General features: G+C 36.8%; 2 long non-coding RNA genes across 3 annotated transcripts; one reads left to right on the top strand and one right to left on the bottom strand.

The window, feature by feature from the left end:
• Positions 1 to 487: 487 nt before the first annotated feature.
• Positions 488 to 3,298, top strand: LOC116737254 (uncharacterized). Of its 2 annotated transcripts, XR_004342759.1 has the most exons (3): positions 490 to 578; positions 1,184 to 1,241; positions 2,364 to 3,298. It is a non-coding gene; the product is annotated as an uncharacterized LOC116737254 (long non-coding RNA). The 2 variants fall into 2 exon arrangements; XR_004342758.1 differs by having other exon boundaries at positions 488 to 1,241.
• An 81-nt stretch (positions 3,299 to 3,379) lies between these two features.
• LOC116737255 (uncharacterized) lies at positions 3,380 to 4,569 on the bottom strand. Its single transcript, XR_004342760.1, has 2 exons — positions 4,340 to 4,569; positions 3,380 to 4,064 (listed from the first exon to the last, which is right to left on the bottom strand). It is a non-coding gene; the product is annotated as an uncharacterized LOC116737255 (long non-coding RNA).
• Positions 4,570 to 7,720: the final 3,151 nt, after the last annotated feature.

The raw sequence follows: 7,720 nt of genomic DNA, 5'->3' as shown, positions 1-7,720 counted from the left end.
AGCCCCACCGAACTTTGCTAATGAGCTAATTGTGACATAAGCAAGCATCTGAAACTTAAATTATGAAATATTATGAACAATGCCACCTGGGGTATAGCCCCAGAACTATTTTCCTTTTTTTACAAAAAGGCTGCGCCATGTCAGAACTATGGAAGCCCATTTCCGCCATGAATAAAAAAAAAAGACCAACAGGAAGTCATAATTTCGACTTTCAAAGTCATAATTATGAGATTCAAAGTCATAATTTCGACTTTCAAAGTCATAATTATGAGATTCAAAGTCATAATTATGAGATTCAAAGTCATAATTTTGACTTTCAAAGTCATAATTATGAGATTCAAAGTCATAATTATGAGATTCAAAGTCATAATTTCGACTTTCAAAGTCATAATTATGAGATTCAAAGTCATAATTTCGACTTTCAAAGTCATAATTATGAGATTCAAAGTCATAATTATGAGATACCGGAGCAGTTGGAGACAAGCCTCCTTAGAATAACAGCGTGCTCCAGCTCCCAGTTAAATATGATCCTAAATCCAAGGTCCAACCTTTGCTACTGCGTTAAGAGTCAGTAAAAGGTAGGTTCGCCTTTTTTGATTTTGTTTAGATTCCTTCGTTTTGAATGCTTTTTGATCGTGTGGTGTTATGTACATCGTTCGTTGTATTAGCAACATGAGCTAGCTGCAGGTTAACCGTCAAAGCGTGCTAACCTTGTTATAGCATATTTAACCGGGTTTTCTTTTAAGTAGTCCGTTAATTAGATTGTTTTTATTTCAGAGTGTGATAAGAAGTTTATACTCCAAAAATTCAATAAGTTAATATGTATAATTATTTTGTGGCATTAATACAAGCAATAGCTAGTAGGTTAAAACAAGCTCCACAGCTTGTTGTATGCACGTTTTGTTATGCATAATGTGATTGACTATCTTTCCCGTTAAATTGTTTTTGTCGATACATAGACAAGAGTAAAATATGGAAGTACAATATGCATCAGTTTTCAAACTGTTTTCTTAGCAGTTTCATGTACACTTATGCTAATGCTGGAGATCTACAGCTTTACATTGACAATATTTACAAAAGCAATTCAAAATAAGAAAAATTGAAAAACAAGGAACTTAAAAAATCCCCAAAACAGGCAGGCCCTGTTGAAAATTTTAACTCCTCAACTTTACTCAACTTTCAGGATACCTACAAAAGAGACAGAGGAGGTTCCTTTGACCTGAACCTAAACCTAAACAGAGGTAAGTTGCAACTCTTGTGAAAATCCAATTTATCATATTATCTGTTTAAATGAAAGTAATTAAGATCAAAACTAAAATCATTCTGATGATGTTCATGCACTTGACTCTTTTATAAAGATGGGAATTTCATTTTGAGAATTGTTCAACCATTGAAATATTTTAGGGGAAAAATGTAAACAGAACTTTCAGACCTAAGCTCTACACTTTACCATTTAGTTGTGGAGACACTGGTAGATTTTTCTTTATTACTTTTATGTAGTTTCTTTGTGTATTGGTTTATTTTTGCAGATCTGTACAGCTGTTTTGTTGTCTATTGCCTTTATTTTAGCAGGAGCTTGAGTCTGAAATACAGTTTCTATCTGTCTTGTAGGGTTGGACAATAAATCAGTTATATGTATCACGATACACACGTGATCAATATCAATAGATAGTAAGTCTGACAGAATATTCAATAGAATATTCTCTGAACTCTGATCCAGAACCACATACCATTCTGGAGGATGTAGGCACAGTCAAGGCTTCTCAACCTCTCAAGGCTAGCTCATCTAGGTTGATGGCTTCATTTAACTCACTGGTGAACTAGCAACAAGTTGTTGAGTAACTTGCGGAGCAGCAGTTTAATGTTTCACCACTGTGCCTCATAAATGTTTTTAAAAAACATTATGGTGTGAAAGCTGTGGATAAAATGGGAAAGGTCACATCACCAGTTTGGCAGTATTTCAGATATAAAAAAAAATAATTGATATAAAATAATAAAAAATGCTTGTATCGTGAAATGTTTTTCAGTAATATCATTCAACCCTGTTCTCATGTTCATAATAAATTTTTTGCAATGTTATGTTTTATTAGACATTATTCATTAGTTATTGTGTGTAATTGTCACAGGATGGATGAGATATATGACTTCTTAAAATCACAGGATGTTTCAGAGGAAGTCATACAACGACTGCAAAAGGATAAGGTAGCTAGATTGCTAAGGAAATCAGTACATTTAGAAGTTATCATACAACACTATTATAGAGACATGGTGAAGACAGATCAGTTTTATCATGTGGCTGTTTTTACTGGGTTTTCCCCCCCATTTTTATAGGTTAAATAACTGTTTTAACTTTTGTTTTCTAGATTGACTCCAGTGTCCTTCTGCTCATGACAGATGAGCAGCTTAAGGAGTATCTCCCATCTTATGGTGACCGACTGGCACTTCTCGGATATTGCAGACGAAGGGAAAATGATCCTGCTGGCCGGAAATCAAAACTTTTTGACCGATTGAGAGCCAAGATTTCAAGGAACAAAGGCAACGATCAAAAGCAGATCTCAGAAAATGTTAGCATCAGAAATGCTCAAAAAACTGTTCGAAAAGTTGAGATAGGATGGATGAATTCTCGAGATGGGAAGCTTTTTCAAGTTCGGACAAAGGAAGGTGGTGGAACAAGAAAAATTGATGTGTCAAAGGACTGTAGAAAAAATGACTTAATTGAAAAGGCAGTGGGTTTGTTTTTTCCGTCTCAAAGAAATATTGTTACTAGAATTTTTTTTACTTTTAATTTTACTTGAGGCTGCAAAAGCTGGTTTGTTACACAATTAAAAATACAATATGGCCGCCGCGCTTGTAAACAAGCAGCTCTTAGTTGCATAAATAATTTATGAATAATTTCTGATGTTTTGTTTCTTATATTAGTCACATAATTTAAATGTTCAGTGGATGAACATGTTGCTACTCTGTTTGAATGCAGTTCTGGAAGAAATGGAGTAAAGTGTTTCATTTACCCTTATTCCTCAAAAAATTTCTTTTGTTTACTCAGCATTTTATTTATATTTTTGTTTTAAGTAAACATAACCTTAAAATATTTTCAATAACAGATTGGTGCCATTGCAGTAGCTCAATATCAGATTTAACCAGAAAACAACTGAAAAAGAACCCTTTTTTTTTTTTTTTTTTTTTTACACCTTGAAGCATTGTCATTATCTTAAAGGATTATTTTAAAATACTCAAAGGCTTCTCTAATAGCTAAATAGAGACTTTAATTTTGAAGTTCAATAAACCGCTTTTTCCAGTTTATATGTGTGATTTATTTGGGGCGGGGGAAGCTTTAAATCAGCATTGGGTTGCACACCTGAAAAATAATGAGGTTTCTACAGCAGTTCTCAATTCCTTTATTTCCTGTTTAATAATCAGCATAATGTTCAAACTGTAATGCAATGATATTGATAATAAAGGGAAAATATCAAAACCAAAAATCATCTGTCCAATGCATCAATATATTTTTCTAATGTCAGACTTATTTTATCAGCTCAGCATGATTTATCTTACTTTAGTGTCTCTTCTTGCTTAGTTACAGAACTTGTGAATGGCTTTGACCCATCTTTATACTGGTGCAACAATGTGTTGAAGCAAATGCTGCCACTCTCACAATGTCATCAAATATCTACTGAAGTCCAAATTAGGGACGAGGTAGCAAACTGTCAACGCAACAAAATGTTTTTACATTTATCAATGCAGCTCCAAATCTCTGGTAATCAGCTGTCTGAGTCTTTGTATAGATCAGTTGTTGCAAACACATCATCTGTGACATTCAGGTTATGCTCTGAAATCAGGTCCACACAGATACTGACGACATCTTCATCGCATGGAAAGTCTTTGAAAACACAGTTTTCCAAGCAGGCTTCAACCCTGCTCAGATCAATGCTGTGTAGATAGTCTCTGGTTCCATACACCTGAGGTACTGTGTACATCATGAATGGTCGCCCATGAGGACTTCGTGAATTGTGTGTTGGACGTATCCTGTGGTGGTTCCAAGCTGAAACAACTTCATTTAGTTCTTTCTAGAAGAAAACAAAAACCAGACTAAACTCATAGCTTTGAAATAAACATTCAAAAGTAAAACGGAAGTGTAAATCTAGCATGACTGTTATTTATCCAAAAACAGGGAAGTTTAAATCAAGCAACTACCCAAACATGCAATCTGTGCAATATTTAAGATATGCTATTAATTTAGTATCATACTCAGAAAATAAATCTTTGCACATTATAACCACTTTATAGCAATCATAAATATTTTCAATAGGTGAGAAGACAGAGCAGCTCAAATCAAGCTCACCTGTATTATGTGGAGAAAACAGAACTGGATCAAGGCTTTGTCCAAGAAGTTATCCGAGAAGTGTCCATCTGCTTTCAGTTTGTCAAAGAGGTCCATCCAGAACTGGATACATTCACTTCGCAGGGTCAACCACCATCTTTCAATCCGCTGATTTCCAGTGCTTGGACCAAATATTACATTATCACTTTGAGGTTGATCTTCTGTAAGATGCAAATATCAGCTGCATTAACATTTTCTGTCCCTAAATCCACTCTAAGTCTTTCAGGACAACCCTCAGCTTTAATCACTGCATCCATGAAGTATCCAGCAATGACTCTTGGATCATTATTTGTTTTGTATGCCTCAAGCCATATTAGCCTTCTGGAAAAACCGTCAATGCAACCATTGATCCCAATTCCAAATGGTTTGAGCTTATCGTAGCCGTCCATATGCCAAACATAGTTTGGACCACGACTATAGTAAATCCGTCTCCTCAGTCGATTTCTTGACCTTAGGTCTACTCCTTCACCATCTAGTAAGCGTAAAAGGACTGAAACTGTTTCCCTGTCTGTAACAATACCATTCATCCAGCATTTTTGGTGCATCCATCGATATCCGTGACATTGTCCAGAGGTTTCAAGTTGCTGACGAATGAAAGCTGCCACTACACTCACATCACTTTTGTTCTTTCGGCGCCAAAGTTTCTTCTTATTAAGAATCCTTTCTAGTGTCCTCTTGCTAAGAATAACCCCATGAACATCTGAAATACTCCTCAATTTGTTTATAATCCATTAATAGGAGAAAAATCTGTGTTTTCCTGGTTAGACAGATCAAATGGAATACTGTGTAAATGTCACACAAGACAGCATGTCTGCTTTTTTGGAAAAATCGAAATTATGACTTTGAAAGTCGAAATTATGACTTTGAATCTCATAATTATGACTTTGAATCTCATAATTATGACTTTGAAAGTCGAAATTTTGACTTTGAATCTCATAATTATGACTTTGAAAGTCGAAATTATGACTTCCTGTTGGTCTTTTTTTTTTATTCATGGCGGAAATGGGCTTCCATACAGAACAACAAAGAGAGGCGGATTATCACATTTTAAAAATTATTTACTTTCACAAAAGTTTAAAATAGGCTGATGTGATGGATTTAAATTTGAGTATTTCAGAGAAACATTTGAAAGTTGGTTATTTCAGAGATACATTTATTCTTTTGATGTTAAGAGGTTGTAATGCTTTACCAGCAGTTTGGGCTGAAGATGTTAATGTCTAACAGATGTAATGGTCAGATGCAACCAGCAGGGGGAGTCTAGCGCTTGCACTAGCTATATTGGAGCACTGGAACTTCCTCCTTAGATGATATACGCTGGAGCAGAAGCACCTTGTCTGGCTCTTTTATTAAAACATTCCCCTTCTTCAGGTATGAGTATAAACACACCTGTAGGTTGTAAATGAGTGTATTAACTTTCTGAAAGCTTTGATGCTCCGAATGTTAAATTCCGTTGTTAGCTCTGTTGTTAGCTCCATTATTAGGGCCGTTGCTAACATACTGCTGTTTCAACGTTGATATCATTGTGTATGTTTGTAAGATAACTCAGATAATAATATACGCTGGAGCAGAAGCACCGTGTCCAGCTTTTTTAAAAAAAATTTTATTAAAATATTAAAATATTTTTTTAAATTTTTTTTATTAAAATATCCCCCTTCTTAAGGGCATTTACATTTGGAGGCACCGCTGAGATGGCACTACTTTTGCATTCATGCAGTTTTGTAACTTCCTCCCCTTACAGCACGACTGGTTCTGATCTTTAATCGGTCCCTTGGTTAGGTTATACAGAGGGGCAGCAATGCAGGAGAAATCTTTGATGTACTAACGGTAGTAACTTAACAGTCAATCAATCAAATTTTATTTGTATAGCACATTTCAGCAGCAAGGCAATAATCAATGCGACTGAAGATGAACGCAGGGATGAGTATCTCTAGATCTGGCTGAGAGATTAGTCCTTTAATCCTGGAAATGTTCTTCAGGTGATAGAAGGTCGACTTTGTGACTGTCTTTATGTGGCTCTGGAGGTTCAGGTCAGAGTCCATCACTACTCCCAGGTTTCGGGCCTGATCGCTGGTTTTTAGTTGTAATAACTGAAGCTGTGCATTGACTCTAGATCGTTCCTCTTTAGGTCCAAAAATAATAACTTCAGTTTTGTTTCTGTTCAGCTGGAGAAAGTTTTGGCACATCCACACATTTATCTGTTCTAAGCATCTGTTCAGTGATTGGATGGGTTCAGAGTCACCTGGTGACATCATAATGTAGAGCTGTGTGTCATCTGCATAGTTATGGTAGCTAATATTATTTCCTGTTATTACCTGAGCTAGTGGGAGCATATAAATATTGAATAAAAGGGGTCCTAGGATTGAACCTTGGGGTTCCACATGTGACCTTTGACCTCTTTGATGAGAAGTTTTCAATTGAAACAAAGAAATCCCTGTTCTTTATGTATGATTCAAACCAGTTAAGCACTGGACCATAGAGTCCGACCCAACTCTCCAGTCGATTCAGCAATATATCATGGTCAACAGTGTCAAAAGCTGCACTGAGGTCCAACAGAACCAGCACTGTGGTTCTCCCACAGTCCGTATTTATATGGATGTCATTGAACACTTTTACGAGGGCAGTCTCTGTGCTGTGGTGAGCACGAAAACCAGACTGGAAGGAGTCAAAGCAGTTGGTTATCGTTAGGAAGCTAGTTAATTGTTTACACACAGCTTTTTCAATAACTTTGCTGATGAATGGGAGATCGACCTGTAATTCTGCATTAGTGATTTGTCCAGATTGTTCTTTTTTATAAGTGGTTTGATTACTGCTGTTTAAAAGCCTGTCCCAAAATTTGGCTTAACTCAACGACTGTTTTTAGTTTTTTGTCTTGTAAAACCTGGTCAGCTGCAGTGTCAGAAGGATCTATCTTATTTCCCTCTGCTGATACAATCCTCCCGAGGTAACGGATTTCAGTCTTAAATAGCTCACAGTTGCTGGGTTTTAGTTTTATTCTATGTTGTCTGAGTCTTTGCAAAACATTTCGAACATCATTAACATGACTTTCAAATGTTTTACTAAAAACTAGTGTATCACCCCTCTCCTTGGGCTGCCACCTTACCGTGGTGGAGGGGTTTGAATGCCCCAATGATCCTAGGAGCTATTCTGTCTGGGGTTCATGCCCCTGGTAGGGTCACCCAAGGCTGACAGGTCCTAGGTGAGGGACCAGACAAAGAGCAGCCCGAAGACCCCAATGATGAACAGCACCATTGGACTCCGTGTTCCCTCGCCCGGACGCAGGTCACCGGGGCCCCACTCTGGTGTCAGGCCTGGAGGGGGGGCACGATGGCGAGTACTTGGTGG

The sequence above is a fragment of the Xiphophorus hellerii genome, chromosome 18, assembly GCF_003331165.1.
Source record: "Xiphophorus hellerii strain 12219 chromosome 18, Xiphophorus_hellerii-4.1, whole genome shotgun sequence".
Lineage (NCBI taxonomy): Eukaryota > Metazoa > Chordata > Actinopteri > Cyprinodontiformes > Poeciliidae > Xiphophorus > Xiphophorus hellerii.
Note: the sequence above shows the minus strand (reverse complement) of the source record. Positions and strands in the feature narration are given on the sequence as shown.